At 35.5% G+C, this 17,742-nt stretch overlaps 1 protein-coding gene across 2 annotated transcripts in view; it reads left to right on the top strand.

Moving 5' to 3' along the window:
- The window catches only part of LOC115213432, a 353,772-nt gene that overhangs the window by 189,564 nt on the left and 146,466 nt on the right, over positions 1–17,742 (top strand). The window contains exon 1 of one of the 2 annotated variants that reach the window (XM_029782406.2): positions 12,630–13,014. The exons of the other annotated variant lie outside the window; for it this stretch is intronic. The gene's annotated coding sequence lies outside the window, so the exon portion shown is untranslated. Of the gene's footprint in view, positions 1–12,629; positions 13,015–17,742 lie in introns of those variants that run through there. 2 annotated transcript variants of the gene reach the window in all.

The raw sequence follows: 17,742 nt of genomic DNA, 5'->3' as shown, positions 1-17,742 counted from the left end.
ATATGTATATATGCCGTCCAATAGAAACCATTATATCGCTACAGAACACGCTAGTGTTGTTGGAGATGATAAAGTTACATGTTTGGAAGTGTTGCTCTCAATTTTTGGCTCCGTCTCAACCTGGAACGAAAGAAGTTACTTCAGGCACGCTTTAATTAACTTGTCAATGAACTATGAAATGCAAATAAAGCACAGCATTCTTCGGTTATAAGGCGAAAACACACGAAACTAAATCATTAGATAAAATACACACACATACAGACACACACACAGAAACAAACATACGGTAATTATAGAGCGTTATTTGAACGGCTTGATTACAAATCACAGCCTGTCGTTAGAACCCGTCACTCCCAGACTGCAACTGAGGGAAGGGAAGGGGTATTCGATGGTAAAGTGAGTCTCAATAAGTCACTATTCTTTTTTTTAAATAGAAATACACACGGTTGATATGTAAATGTGTACAAATGTATAGCTGCTTCGAAAGTTGAATATATAAATTCACATAAGGAAGGCGGCGAGCTGGCAGAATCGTTAGCACGCCGGGCGAAATGCGTAGCCGTATTTCGTCTGCCGTTACGTTCTGAGTTCAAATTCCGCCGAGGTCGACTTTGCCTTTCATCCTTTCGGGATCGATAAATTAAGTACCAGTTACGCACTCGGGTAGATATAATCAACTTAATCACTTTTTCTGTCCTTGTTTGTCCCCTCTGTGTTTGGCCCCTTGTGGGTAGTAAATAAATATATATATAAATTCACATAAGGCGGTAAAGTAAGAGAACCGTTAAATGCTTAGTGGCATTTTCTCTATCATTACGTTCTGAGTTCAAATTTCGTCGAGGTCGACTTTGCCTTTCATCCGTCAGAGGTTGATAAAATAAGTACCAGTAGAGCACTTACTGGGGTCCATGTAATCAACAAACCTATCTCCTTGAATATCCTCGAAACTCATATACATGAATATAAATATTTGGATCTTTTCGGTTTAAACGGCAGTTTTTTCTAGCGGTGTCATATGAAATTGTCACCCATAACTATAACCCTAGTATCGATCTATTGCATTTCAATCTATTTTAGGGTTAAGGTTAGTTAGGATTAGGAGTGGGAGGAAGGGTATCTTTTTTTCTTCACAAATGTAAATAAACCCAATCTGTTTCTTAAACGAGGGATATATTCATACGGCACAGAATGTTGTTTACCTCAATGGACGTCATTGATTGGTTGAAATTGCAGAAATGAAGAAAAAAAACAAGAAATATCTTACAAACTATAGAATTTTCTCAATAAAGCCAAGAGAAAAAGATGTTTTATAAACCATTCTACCAGTATACGAAGTTTAAAATTTTTTAGTTACCTAGAATTATGTTAAAAACTGCCGTTCAAACCGAAAAGATTCAAAACTTTTTTTCGTAATGAGATAAAAAACCAAAGCTGAGTTTATAGCCTTTTATAGACAGAAGGTCTTACAGCTGTTTCCAGGATATTTATTATATCCCTTCATCGGAGACTATGTGAGAGGATAGTTAAGTAACATTTAATTTAGATATGATACAAAATAGAGAGTGAGATGGAGGAAAGAAAATAGATGTGAGATATGTCGGGATATTGAATTTGTAGATCCATTTTTCAGGCAGAACGGTATACATGTAAGATTCCAATACTTTGTGAGTAATATCCAACATTATTTAAAATTGGTCATTCCAAATATCGAGTCTATATCGAGTGTTTTTGAATCAAAGGTTTTTCTTTAAAGTGACCTAAAAATAGGGAGTGTATTATAAACATGCATATGCATATACGTACGTGCAAAGACGAGAGTTTGCATAGGGCATAGTGAATGCATTTCTCAGGGATATAAGCAACAGAGAAGAATTTAATTAGTTTTAACTATGGATTGAAACCAATCGAGCTCTTAACGCAAAGAAAACTTACAAATAGGTTGCTCGTCAATACTGTCTAGAAACAACCCTCAACAAGTCGGGGTACTCTACGAAGGTGGCGAGCTGGCAGAAACGTTAGCACGCCGGGCGAAATGCTTAGCAGTATTTCGTCTGCGTTACGTTGTGAGTTCAAATTCCGCCGAGGTCGACTTTGCCTTCATCCGTCAGAGGTTGATAAAATAAGTACCAGTAGAGCACTTACTGGGGTCCATGTAATCAACAAACCTATCTCCTTGAATATCCTCGAAACTCATATACATGAATATAAATATTTGGATCTTTTCGGTTTAAACGGCAGTTTTTTCTAGCGGTGTCATATGAAATTGTCACCCATAACTATAACCCTAGTATCGATCTATTGCATTTCAATCTATTTTAGGGTTAAGGTTAGTTAGGATTAGGAGTGGGAGGAAGGGTATCTTTTTTTCTTCACAAATGTAAATAAACCCAATCTGTTTCTTAAACGAGGGATATATTCATACGGCACAGAATGTTGTTTACCTCAATGGACGTCATTGATTGGTTGAAATTGCAGAAATTGAAGAAAAAAAACAAGAAATATCTTACAAACTATAGAATTTTCTCAATAAAGCCAAGAGAAAAAGATGTTTTATAAACACATTCTACCAGTATACGAAGTTTAAAATTTTTTAGTTACCTAGAAATTATGTTAAAAACTGCCGTTCAAACCGAAAAGATTCAAAACTTTTTTTCGTAATGAGATAAAAAACCAAAGCTGAGTTTATAGCCTTTTATAGACAGAAGGTCTTACAGCTGTTTCCAGGATATTTATTATATCCCTTCATCGGAGACTATGTGAGAGGATAGTTAAGTAACATTTAATTTAGATATGATACAAAATAGAGAGTGAGATGGAGGAAAGAAAATAGATGTGAGATATGTCGGGATATTGAATTTGTAGATCCATTTTTCAGGCAGAACGGTATACATGTAAGATTCCAATACTTTGTGAGTAATATCCAACATTATTTAAAATTGGTCATTCCAAATATCGAGTCTATATCGAGTGTTTTTGAATCAAAGGTTTTTCTTTAAAGTGACCTAAAAATAGGGAGTGTATTATAAACATGCATATGCATATACGTACGTGCAAAGACGAGAGTTTGCATAGGGCATAGTGAATGCATTTCTCAGGGATATAAGCAACAGAGAAGAATTTAATTAGTTTTAACTATGGATTGAAACCAGATCGAGCTCTTAACGCAAAGAAAACTTACAAATAGGTTGCTCGTCAATACTGTCTAGAAACAACCCTCAACAAGTCGGGGTACTCTACGAAGGTGGCGAGCTGGCAGAAACGTTAGCACGCCGGGCGAAATGCTTAGCAGTATTTCGTCTGCGTTACGTTGTGAGTTCAAATTCCGCCGAGGTCGACTTTGCCTTTCATCCTTTCGGGGTCGATAAATTAAGTACCAGTTACGCACTGGGGTCGATGTAATCGACTTAATACCTGTGTCTGTCCTTGTTTGTCCCCTCTGTGTTTGGCCCCTTGTGGGTAATAAAGAAATAGGTATTTCGTCTGCGTTACGTTGTGAGTTCAAATTCCGCCGAGGTCGACTTTGCCTTTCATCCTTTCGGGGTCGATAAATTAAGTACCAGTTACGCACTGGGGTCGATGTAATCGACTTAAACCTGTGTCTGTCCTTGTTTGTCCCCTCTGTGTTTGGCCCCTTGTGGGTAATAAAGAAATAGGTATTTCGTCTGCGTTACGTTGTGAGTTCAAATTCCGCCGAGGTCGACTTTGCCTTTCATCCTTTCGGGGTCGATAAATTAAGTACCAGTTACGCACTGGGGTCGATGTAATCGACTTAAACCTGTGTCTGTCCTTGTTTGTCCCCTCTGTGTTTGGCCCCTTGTGGGTAATAAAGAAATAGGTACTCTACGATGTCATTCTTGGCGCTCCAACGTGATCTTCACGTTTGATTTCCAGAGATAGTGTATCTAGGACGACACTGCCCAGAGTGTCCTTCTATTGTGAGTTGACGGAGATTTCGCTGCTATTTCTCATTAATCAAACGTTGGTTTGACAGAGATGCAAGCAAATAATGTAAAGGGCCGTAAAGGAAAGGGTTTCAATCAGGAAATGAATCTTTGACATTTACCCTAAGTTTATCTCGGTTATACATGCCGTCAGGAACATGTACAAATGTGTGGCTTCCGGTTCTGTTTGTGATTCTCACAGCGGCTTTCTACTTCTCTGTATTCTTCACGTAAAGCTATCTATCTATCTAGCTAGCTAGCTAAATAGACAGGTACATACATACATAAATTAATAGGCAGGCAGGCAGGCGTGTGTGTGTGTGTGTGTGCACGCGCGTACAATAATTCTAATGCTAGAGAATATGGAGACTGGTACTCTTCGAAAATTATTTCTTTTTATTTTCTACGATGTCATGCAGTCGAACAAATTGACCCCAGGACTTATTCTTTGTAAGCCTAGTACTTATTCTATTGGTCTCATTTTACGGGGACGTAAACACACCAACATCAGTTGTCAAGCGATGGTAGGGGGACAAACACAGACACACAAACATATAATATATATATATATATATATATATATATATATATATATATATATATACGACGGGCTTTTTTCAGTGTCCGTCTATCAAATCCACTCACAAGGCTTTGGTCGGCGCAACGCTGTAGTAGAAGACACTTGCCAAGGTGTCACGCAGTGGGACTGAACCTGGAACCGTGTGGTCGGGAGCAAGATATATATATATATAATATATATATATATATATATATATATATATATAAGATAAGATAAGAAAATGGAGAAATACATCTAAATCAAATATCAATTACCATATAATACTCAATCACATACTTTATTAAACCACCACATAAGAGACTGTAGGGTTAAACATAAAAAAGCAGAACAAATCAGTGTACATAAAGGAATGTACATAAAAAAGTGTACATAAAACAGTAATGTTGTATAAATGTCTCATTTATATCTATATATTGACCTACCATAAAAGGCTAATATTGGTAAAATGAGACATACTTATCTACATGGCCGAAACAGCTGTAAGATGTAATCTATACTTATATTTATATTTACTTATATTTATATTCTCTTTTTTATATATATTCTACTTATTATACAACATTACTCTTTTATGTACACTTTTTTATGTACATTCCTTTGTGTACACTGATTTGTTCTGCTTTTTTTATGTTTAACCCTACAGTCTCTTATGTGGTGGTTTAATAAAGTATGTGATGGAGTATTATCTGGTAATTGATGTTTGATTTAGATGTATTTCTCCATTTTCTTATCTTGTATTAGTAATTTGTGGTAAATCATTTTACCTTTGCCCATATAATACAGTAAATGAATTGATTGCATCGCAATCCTTAACATTTATGTATTAACTTTGTTGGGTACTTCACTAGCAGTATATTGGATATATGTTATCCCATGGAGGGTTGCATTTACAACTCCTATCTCAATTTGTATATATATATATATATATATATATTATATATATATATATTATATATATAATATATATATATATATATGCGCGCACATGCAGACAGAAGATTTAGTTTGCTCATGTATACTTCATTGTTTATGCGTTTTAATCATTGGACTGCAGCCATGTTCGAGCGTCGCCTCGAAGGGTTTTAGCTGAGAAGATTGACCCCCATTACATTTTTTATAAGCCCGGTAGCTATTCTGTCGGTGTCTTTCGACGAACCAAAAGTTACGGGGACATAACAAACCAAAACCGTTTATCAAACGGCGGTGGAGGACAAATAAACACACACACATGTGTGTGTGCATGTATGTATATATATATATTATATATATAATATATATATATATATATATACATATATATCTATGTATATATATATTTACGCGCACGCGCAGGACTTCTTTCAGTTTCTATCTTCTGACTACACTAAGAAGGGTTTGATCGATACGGAATTATAGTAGAGGATAGTAGCCGAAGGTGTCATGCAGTGGGGACTGAACCCACAACCATATAGTTGGAAAGCAAGCTTCTTACCACACAGCCATAGCTGCACCATAATTATAGTTAAAATACATACATTGGTATGCTACATTTTCTCATGCGATTTATGTATATGTTTTATACACAAACACACACACACATATGTATGTATTTATCTATGTATGTTTGTATGTATATATGTATGCATGCATGTATGTTTTTGGCTGTGTGTGTGTGTGTGGTTTAAAGCACTAAAATGGATACCGTTTTTAATGTTGGAAATCATTCACATCAGTCTCGTACGTGACTAAATGAACCAACCAATTGAATAAGTATTCCTCGCGGTGTTTTGGCAGACATTGTTAAACAAGTTGACTTTGGCGGCAAGACATAAGGAATCTGTCTTGAAATCAGCTGAGGTATTTTGTACAGATGCCAGCCAGATTTCTTTATTTCCATCTTTTTAATAGCGGTGACACCTGGCAACTTCTTATAAAATACTTCAGTTCATGTACAGAAAAAAAATAGTTATGGTTATAACTTCGGAGTAAAGCCACACAAACACATGCCTATGTATATATGTATGTATATATGTGTGTGTGTGTATATGTGTGTGTGTATATGTACGTATGTATATATGTGTGTATATATATATATATATATATATATATATATATATACACACACATATGTGTGTGTATGTATGTATGTATATATATGTATGTAGGTATATATATAAGCATATATATATGTATATATATATATATGTGTGTGTGTGTGTGTGTGTAATTATTATTTTTATATATGTATTTATGTATACGTGTACGGATGGATATATTTATCTATGTATGTATGTATGGATATATGTATATATATGTATATATATATATAAGCGTATGAGAGAGAGAGAGGTGAGTGTAGAGTTAATTCATACATTCACTTTAGTTGGCAATACTTACTTTCACTGATTGTGGGCAATGGTGAGAGTAGACGGAATATATTCCTCCTACCACACTTGGATATATCATTTTATCTTTTAAGTAAATACCTATTTATGCACAACTCCAATATTTTCGTCTCTATTTGCCACCTACACAGGTCCTAATTAACGTTTATGATTTAAGTCCATCCAGCCTTCCATACTCAGGCTAGTGATGTACATTGAAACATTAGGTGGTCTCTATTTCTTGGTCGCAGAAGTAAAAAATGTTTTGTGTATAAAAAAAAAAAACCAAAGAAAGAAGGCAAGGAAATAGACAATAGAGGCAAGAATGGCTGTGTGGTAAAGAAGTTCGCGTTGAAACCACGGAGTTTTGCGTTCCGTCCTACTTCGCGACACCTAGATACGTAACTTCTGCTATAGCTGCAGGTCGGCCTATGCCTTTTAAATGAATTTGGTTGACGGAAAATGTGTAGAACCTGTAGTGTGTGTGTATATCGAGATAGATGTGTGTGTATGTATGTGTGTGCGCGCGCGTATAGGGGGTTTATATACAGGGTGTAATATAGAAATGTAAATGTAATAAAATGTTTTAAAAGAAATTTAAAGTACCTACATGATAACTGTAAACATACTTTTGGGCCACCCTGTGTGTGTATATGTGTGTGTAGGGGTACGAGAGTCTTTGTGTTTGCGTTTATTTTCTCCCCCATCCACGCCACTTGCTAACCCGTGCTGGTTTGTTTACGTCCCCATAATTTAGCAGTTCAGCGACAGTGACTGCCGGACTTTAAAAATTAAGTACTGAGGAAGACTTGTTTGACTAAACTCCGGAAGGCGTTAGCCCAGCATGGCCTCAGTCCAATGACTGAAACAAGTAAAAGATAAAAGAATTTCCTGCCAAACCGAATCCGCGACGCAGTTTCGATTCCTGGGTGGTATCATTTCACTTCGTCTCAGCCTCTAATGTGTTTTGGAGGAAAGGCATCCATGGCACACAATCTCCCTCCCCTCCTTCCATCAATTTCTCACTAGGAATTCAAGAAATAGTTCAGTGTTAGTCCATGATTTAGTTATCCTTTTATTAGTTTCAGTCAGGGACTTCCTATTGGACAGTTAGTCGGATCTTTTCGGTTTGAACGGCAGTTTTTAATATAATTTCTAGGTAACTAAAAAATTTTTAACTTCGTATACTGGTAGAATGTGTTTATAAAACATCTTTTTCTCTTTGCTTTATTGAGAAAATTCTATAGTTTGCAAGATATTTGTTGTTTTTTTTCTTCAATTTCTGCAATTTCAACCAATCACTGACGTCTATTGAGGTAAAAAAACATTCTGTGCCGTATGAATATGTCCCTCGTTTAAGAAACAGATTGAGTTTATTTACATTTGTGAAGCAAAAAGAATATACCCTTCCCCCACCCCTAACCCTAACCCTAAAACAGATTGAAATGCAATAGATCGATACTAGGGTCATAATTATGGGTGACAATTTCATATGACACCACTAGAAAAAACTGCCGTTCAAACCGAAAAGATCCGTTTAGTCGAACAAATTGACCCGAATATTCATTTATTAAGTCCGTTTCTGTTGACGAACCGCTATGTTACGGAGGCATAAACAAACCGACACCAGTTTTCAAGCAGCGGGGAGACAAACAGATACGCATACACATATCTCTATTGCTGAACCGCTAAGTACGGGACGTAAATATATCACGACCGATTGACAAGTGGTGGTGGGTGGTGATAAACACAGACACACACACACACTCTCACACACCTATATACAACAGGCTTCCACACAGTTTTCGTTTACCAAATATACTCAAAAGGCACTGGTGGGTCTTGAACTGTAGTAGAAGATGCTACACAGTAGGACTGAACCAGAAACCGTGTGGTACCAAAGTGAGCTTCTTAACCACTCAGCCACAAGTATCTACAATACTGTACAATGTGTAGCACTTGGTGATTCGCAAAATTTCATATTTTGATGAGAATATGAATGCGAATATTGGCCTATGATCGAATGCGTTCCATCACTGGCCATGCCATATTTTCTGTAGTGCATGGTTTCATGATTCTCTATTTCCTTCTATTTTCTTTCTAAAAGCAGTAGTACGTGATTAGTAGGAGATAGTTTCTTGCTATTATTTTGGTGGAAAAAATGTGAACTATTTCTGTTAAGAAGAAAATTGTGATTTTTTTTGAGAATATGTTGAGAAAAAACGGTCGAGAATGTGTTGTGAAAAAGAATGAGAAAAAAAAAAGAGAAAAAACTGTCCAAATGTAACCACTCGATTTCGGGGATCGGGTGGGCATTGTGCCTCATTTTATATGCTTCTCATGATATTATCATTTGTTTGTTTTAATTTTTTCTATTTCATCTTCTTTTATATTTTTAATTCTCCGAGTTTGTCTTTGTGTTTGTCCATGTAACATTCTTTGTATAGCCCCTTGTGGGTAATAAAGAAATCGAGATAGAGTTTGTTGCTATTTCAAGCAAAAATGGAAACCACACATCGGCTCATTGAAGTCATTACAGAGCTAAGTGAATTGATCCTGCCCACCCAAGAGCAGATTCGTATTATTACATTTCCGAGTCATGATAGTGGAATTAAGAAGGCTTATTTCCGGTCTAATGGTGCGTGTGTCTGAGAAAGATCTGGCCCAGAAGAGCAAAACGAAATAAATGTTAAGAATTCGAACTCATGACAAATTACATGTTTTATTATCTGATCCACTCAACTATCCCGTCTCCTACATCAACCGAAACACTTCACTTAATATGCTTTATGCTGACTTGATTCATGTCACCGGAGACCATCGCTATTTTCTTGAATTCTTGGGATTATTCTATAATTATCATTACTCTAAAGTAAATAAGTCCCAGCGACATTTAATGGCAATAACATCAGCACTGGTCTCAGATAAATAATATTTAATCGTGCTTATCATCTCATTTTATTTAACAATCTAATGATATTCTTAATAGTAATAAACGTCGGACATATTGCTTCCCGTAGGGGTCCTGTGACACTTGGCATTTTAATGTGTCTTAATCTGATATGAGCGCTGTAAAATAAGAAGCAAGCTCCAAAAATGTAGATATTTCGATTCGATTTCGATTCCGCTACGTGGCGGCATCAGATCACTTGTTCGCACTTTTAATGTATCTTAGTAAGATATGAGCGCTATAAAGTAAGAAATAAGCCTCCACTCTACTCCCCAAATTTAGATACTCCAATTCGGTTTCGATTCCAGCACGTGGCGATACCACACCATTTATGCGAATTTTCAATTATCTTTAGTAAAGTAATGAACGTCAAAACAAAATTCCCTTTTGACTCCCTCTTAAAATTTAAGATATTTGTACTTAGCCTAGGATAAGTCTATATTAATGAAGATTATGTTGTCAGTAAATTGAAGAGGCTGATTCAATTTTAACTCAGTTAATTCCCGCTATGTTGTGTGACAGATATTACTACTGTGCGTATGTATACTTGGTTGTACGTGCGTGTGTAGAATCTGTGTTATTGATGTAAGAAGAAAACCATTCTTAACAGCCTCTAGTGTAGTGTTTATTCGTCTCCCTCTTACTTTTCCTCCCTTTCTCTTTCATTAGTTTTTTTGCTTGACCCATTCTCATTATATCTGCCACTTATGAGTGTTTCTTTAACTCCTCTCTTTCTTTCCCTTCTATCTCGTTATCTTCCTTCCTACATTTCCTCTTCACATCTATATGTATGCATGTGATTATATATATATATATATATATTCATATGTATGCTTGTGTGTGTGTGTATATATATATATATATATATATATATATATATATATATATATATATTCATATGTATGCTTGTGTGTGTGTATATATATATATATATATATATATATATTCATATGTATGCTTGTGTGTGTGTGTATATATATATATATATATATATATATATATGTATACACACACACAAGCACATATATGAATAGACATACACACCCACACATATATATATGTGTTTGTATGTATGTTTAATATAAATATCTAACACAATACGTGCATTATTCATTATTGCTCAGATAAAAATCGGTGAAATTACAAAATTACACTTGCGAAACAGTTATTAAGATAAAAATCCTATCTGGTTATCACCACAGACGTATCAACAAACCAAAAAGTCAGGTTCAAACAGGTCGAATTCCAGCATGCTTGGTGCAGAGTTTGCATCGTTCTCTGCAGTCTGACCTACTCTTCTTTGAATAATCTTGGGCCACCCTGTATATATATATATATACTTTATTTAAAAGCAGCAGAAATATGACAAAAGCTGTGACTCAGAGTTTCACGTTCCCGTTCGTCGGACAGTTTTAACGAAATGTTATATTTCTGTTATATTTCTGCTGCTTTTAAATAAAGCATATTACTCTACCTCTGGTATTTGAGTACTCTTTTTTCCACCTTGTTTCACATCTATGTGCTTACTCCGGTATATATATATATATATATATATATATATATATATATACAGCAATGCCTCAATATACGAGTTAACTTGTTCCCGGATACTGCTCGTAAAGCAAAGCAATAATTTCCCATAGTAGCAATGTTATAAATCGTAATTCGTTTCCAGAAAAATATTTTAGCTATAAAATTTATAAACCTCGTATAATAAATGGCAAGAAAACAGTAGAATGTAAAGAATATTTATAGTAAAAATATTTTTATTATAATCATTTTCTGAATCACTTTTACTCACACTAGACTTGCGCACATCATTGCTTGTAGATGCAATCGCCGATTCACAAGCACTCGTAGACGGACTTCTAGATTTCTTTTTTTAAAAACACAAGTCTAGAGTTGTTTGCTTTAGAAGAAGCTTTTTTTTTTTTCGCTCTCTATAAATTTCTCGGTAATATGCAGAAGCATTTGATATGGTAGTAGAAAATTTGGATCTTCTACTTCAAAACATAAAATTCGTAAAACTGAAGTCTTGTAAAGTGAGGTACTACTATATATACGTGAGTGTGTGTATATGCACCATTAGCGCTGACTGTCGGAAGGAGTATTCGTTTCAAATTTTGGCACGAGGCCAGTAAGATCGAAGGTTGGGGTAAGTCGATTACATCGACCCTTCACTAGAATTCGAACTCAGAACAGAAAACAAAATGCTGCTAAGCATTTTGCCCCACGTCCTAACAATTCGGGATATATGTGTATATATAAATATGTATATATATATATATATATATGTATGTGTGTGTGTGTGCGCGCATGCAAGTTTACACGAAGTTTACGAGCAGAAATCCTCCAATATTGCCAAACTGACTAATTTTAATAGTAGCAGTCACAATGAGGCTAAACACCAACTGAAGTGCAGAGACGTTGACTAGAGTCACAGAAGTGGTTTTGTTGGATGAAAATTCCGTTAAAACATTATAATTTTCATTAGGTGAAGAACCTACAAGCAATTACAAACTGTCTGAAACAATTCATGGGCGGGACTGGCTGGTTGGTACGTAGAGCTATAAATGTTTTCTACCGAAGCACTACGTGAGTGGGCGATGTTGTCAAATGTCAAGTTGAACTGAAATGCTTATGAACACACACATTATATATATATGTAGAAATATATATATATATATAAATATAGATGTGAATTATTGACCTAAGAAGTGTAAATTTTAATTGCGCTTCGGGTCAAACAGGACTGTTACAATATGAAGTGTAGTTTCCACAGCATTTATATATACACATATATAACTTAAGTGCGACATTCAGCAGCCGGCTTTCGTAGAAACGAGCGCACAAAGTGGAGTCGAGATAAAGCTAATAACAAAAACAAAAAAAATTGTGAGTCATTCATCTCGAGATATGTTTTGTACGATGCTGGTGAAAAACAGGGTTTCACTACAATGAAATTATGTTGTTATAGAGTTGAGGCTATGGTAATTGTCACGTGATAGTTTTATTTCACAGAAGAAAAAAAAAACAGAATACCCTGCGGTGAACATATTAACAGGGCATGGGGGGAATGGCATCAAGTGACTTTGCACTGGATTACCAAAATGTAAGGAATAATTAATCAAGTCGTGACTCTAAACGGAATACCGAGAAAGAATAAGAAAAGAAAATCAGGTATCTATAACTTTATTTTCATTTGTCTATCTACGTTTTTATTTCAAGTGCTGCCGAGGTCGACTTTGTCTTTTATGTTTTCGGTGTCGTTAAAATAAAGTACCAGTTTAGTGCTGGGATCAATGTAATCGAAATTCTTTTCCCCTTAAAATTGCTGGCCTTGTGCCAAAATTAGAAAGAATTATTCATCGTTTAAACTTATGCCGTTCACTTATCGATCTTAAATTCTTTTTTGGTTTATCTTGTCTGGTTTTACTGATCGAAAGCCGATAGGTCTTTAAATATAACTCTTAAAGACTTAAACAGTGGCTAATTAAAGTGTTCTTAATGATTATTTCATCTTGGTCTTTGTAGCGCTTGTGGTCAGAGCGAACAACTATTAAGTGTTGTCTGGATACTGGTTCATGTATACACACATCCACGCGCGCACATACTCATATACAACACACGCTGCAGGCACCTACAGACATATATATTTGCACATACAGTTACGCATATGTGTTTATTTGTGCGCGTGTGTGTATGTGTCTGCATACATACATACATACATATGTTTGTGAGTGGATGGATATGTGTGAGTACACGTATAATTTTATTTGGGGATGCCTAAGTCGAATTGGTCGGACATCATTTCTTTCTGTTTACATACACACTTAGTGATTTCCAGTAGATTTATAGAAATAATATATAGATAAGTACCTACAATACTGTGCAGATAAGTAGCATTTGCTGAAACGCAAGATTCTTCTCGGAATTCTGATGAGAATGTGAATCATGTAATCCTACGATAACATTCACTGTTCGTTTTTATTTTATATGAGACACTTTCGATATGATGCCTTTACAAGCCATTCCAGAGTAAATTTCGTTTTCTTTTTTCTGTTTTTAATTTTAATACACCTTTTTTTTTTTCATCGATATACATCTCTAATATTGTCCTATTATGTATTGTCTTAAATAAACCAAGTAAATTGACTGATTTAATTGATTGATGAGGGCTTAACACTTCTCGATACTTCTTTCAAGTGAGTGCTGTTGGTTGGTTTTGTTTTTATGGATTGCTTTCGTACTTTCGGTTTCGACAAATATCAATGTCAAACAAGTGAGACTGATGGGAATTTACTATAATAATAATCGTGAAGATTGACAATAAGAGTAAAACAGAAACGAAAGAAAGCTGGAGAACTGGAATTTCCTTTGCATTGGGATCTTGTGCAGAAATAGATTTGTATTATTATATTTCCAAGTCGTGATGATTAGATTAAGAAAACTTACTTCCGGTATTGTCGTACGTGTGTCTGGGAAAGATCTGCCAACAGCATCTGTCGTGATCTAAAATATAATTTACCTATAGTGAAGCATAAATTCATGTCTCTTAAGTTATTCACGATTTATCATGTATTTCCTTTCTGCCGCTTTACATATGTGGCATTATGATTGATTGAAATATATATTTAACAGAGCTGTGGCAAGACAAACTGAACCCGATACTCTTAGAGCTTACCCTTACTCCACTTTCATTTCCCATTCCTTGCTGATTGCGAATATGAAACTAAAATAGAATACTCTAAACTTGAATGACAGTAAATAGCAACATTCCGAAATGACTTGAAACATCGCTAAAGAACATGATTAATGGACTAATACACTTGTTGCATGTCATGTTGGGAAATTAAAGCAATGATCGAAAGCCACGGTGATGATATTCATGTATGTGTTTGTGTATATTTGCTTGTATATTTGTGTTGCGTATATTTATATATTACGCGTAATAGGAGATTAAAAATCTATATAATTAAGTTCTATATATTCTATTCTATCATTATATGTATATTTTACTGTTTTGTCTTCGAAACCCTAGCCTATTTTTCTTAAATATATTTATATTCAACTTTAGAATGTACAATAATTCCAAAAGTCGCCATTGCTTGTCAGGCAACAGCCAGATTATTTGCATTTAGATAAAGTGATAAAAAGGGAATTATAGCCGTCACTTCACTGTTCATAATTAAACTTATTTTAAACCCTGTCCTATTAGTTCTTGCTTGTCAGGCAACAGCCAGATTATTTGCATTTAGATAAAGTGATAAAAAGGGAATTATAGCCGTCACTTCACTGTTCATAATTAAACTTATTTTAAACCCTGTCCTATTAGTTCATAACGAAAAAAAAAAGAAACATAATATACATCTTTCCAACAGGTACCTGAACTTGGTATTGAACGCACGAACTATTCTTCCTTATTACATAGCTTAATTATTTTTGCTGTTGAAATATCCTGATGCAAGTTGTGTATGGAGTGTTTTTTTTTTTAATTTCAGGCTTCCTTATTACAATTCTTCCCATTTGCAATGGTAATTTCTTCTTCAATTGAGATTATTTCTCGCGAGCATGCTACATCATTGCAGAAATTAACCAGTTTGAATTTCAATGAAAACTCTTCTATACAATTCACCATCTGTAACTAGAGATAGGCTTTAACTATAGTTTTAGTGTACAATAACGCCAGATAGAAATAATATTCCGGATAATGAAAAATCAATGCAAATGTTTCCATCCGACAATTAAAAGACGCCGGCAAGATTAAAAGAATATAAAAAGTTTTGTTTAGAAGAAAGAATTCTAAGTTCTGTGAGAATATATTATGACTGGAAATGATAAGGCATGTTATCGTGTTAGAGTAAAGACAAAACATACAAACAAAAAGAAACTAATTATTTGTATTTCATCTTCAGTAATTCAATTAATCGCTGCAAAAGTTCCATTGTAAGAATCAAAAATAATGCTGCAGCAGCCTTCATTCGTCGAGCGTAGAATGATTTACGCAACCTGGTACTGTTGTTTTTAGAGTCCCACTGCTGTTCATTCTTACGGAATATTACATATTGGTTTTATATTTTGGCACAAAGCCAGCAAGTTCAGGGGAGGGGATAAGTGGATTACATCGACCCCAGTACTCAACTGGTACTTATTTTATCAAGAAAGGATAAAATGCAAAAATCGACCTCGGTGGAATTTGAATTTAGAAGGTAAAGACGGACGAAATGCCGCTAAGCATTTTGCTTGGCGTGCTAACGATTCTGCTAGCTCGCCGCCTAACGAGATCTAATGCGGCTTTTAAAGGTTTACCTTAGCTTATATTTTCTTTATTTGTCTATAAAAGACGTACATAGAGGGGGACAAACATGGACACCACAACATATGATGATTGTTACAATTTAAATCTAGATTAAAAATTCACAATAAATAAAATCGAATGAAATCGGAAAAAAAATCGCGATGAAAGCATAGAATGCAATGGAATCGGATGACTGGTTATCGAGGTTCCAATCAACCCGCCGGTTGTTTTCACATTTTTCCCCCTCTTTTTCTTTTTTTCATCAGAACTGGCTACACCAGCTCAATTCCTTGCGTTCATCTTTTCCGAAACATACCTTGAGATTACCTTAGCTTACATCAATATATTATATTCGAAGGCGGCGAGCTGGTAGAAACGTTATCACGCCGGGCGAAAATGCTTAGCGCTATTACGTCTGCCTTTACATTCTGAGTTCAAATTCCGCCGAGGTCGACTTTGCCTTTCATCCTTTCGGGGTCGATAAATTAAGTTGCGTACTGTGTCTATCTAATGGACTGCCCCCTCCCCCCACCATAAATAATTTCGGGCCTTATACCTTGAGTAGAAAATAAGTAAGCTTGTTGCTCCAACCTTTTCAGCTGCAAATGAGTTCTCTACTGGAGCATCCCTCTCTCTCTCCCTCCAGCTGTGACACTATGTCAAAAGGGTCGACGAGTAACGAACGTGTTGGCAGCTAAAACAATTAGCGAAAGCATGGTACATGTTCATTCGCAGATGACTGCTGGCTTTTCCCTTCTGTATATGTCTAGTGACGCAAATGATACATACTTCAATACTACTGTTAATAATGGAAGTTTGGTGAATGTCAAAAAATAACAGAACCATAGCTGAAATACCTTGAATTATCTATCCATCTCAGACCCGTGGGCTTATGTCGAACAGCTGCTGTCACGTGTGGGACGAGTCTGGTTGTCAACCGAGTGTATCGTAAATATTGCCCCATCACCTTTCTTTAACCGGGAAGGCAAGGCAGTTTTGATCGTAGTGGTAGCTATGGCGAAAGAATGTGTATGGTGGACTCGTTTGAAAGGCTTAGAGAAAATACTTTCCATTCTGGCTTACCTCTCATCAACTTTTTTAAGTATTACTTGAAAAGGAAGGTGAGAGTAGAGAGGGAAGTTTTATCTACAGAAAAATTTAACAAAAGATGGGTGAATGTAGCAAAGATGGTACGCATGAATGACGGATCCACTTTGAACATAAACCTTTGGTTTGCAAGATTCTTTATGAGTTCGTGTGTTGAAGCATATTCTGTTGTGTCAGGGGATAGTCATTTTCTTTTTGTGCCTTATACTTTAAAAGACTCACCGGTATAATTTCCGCTTTTTATTTTTATTTTCCTAAAATTTCCGTTGCGTTTTGCAACCTTTTCAATAGTTTTGACTTTCAAAATAAGAAATAAGTGGAAATTTTACCGGTGAGTGTGTTAAATTATAAGGCATAAAAAAGAAAATTACTCTCCCCAGACACAACAATGAATATATATAGTCCGCACTGCAGAGTGGCTGGTGTTAGGAAGGGCATCCAGCTGCAAAAACCCCGCCAAAACAGACGGTAGCCTATGGTAGTTTTCTACTTGGCCGGCTCCT

Source organism: Octopus sinensis, linkage group LG6, assembly GCF_006345805.1.
Source record: "Octopus sinensis linkage group LG6, ASM634580v1, whole genome shotgun sequence".
Lineage (NCBI taxonomy): Eukaryota > Metazoa > Mollusca > Cephalopoda > Octopoda > Octopodidae > Octopus > Octopus sinensis.
This window is presented reverse-complemented; position numbering and strand designations above follow the sequence as displayed.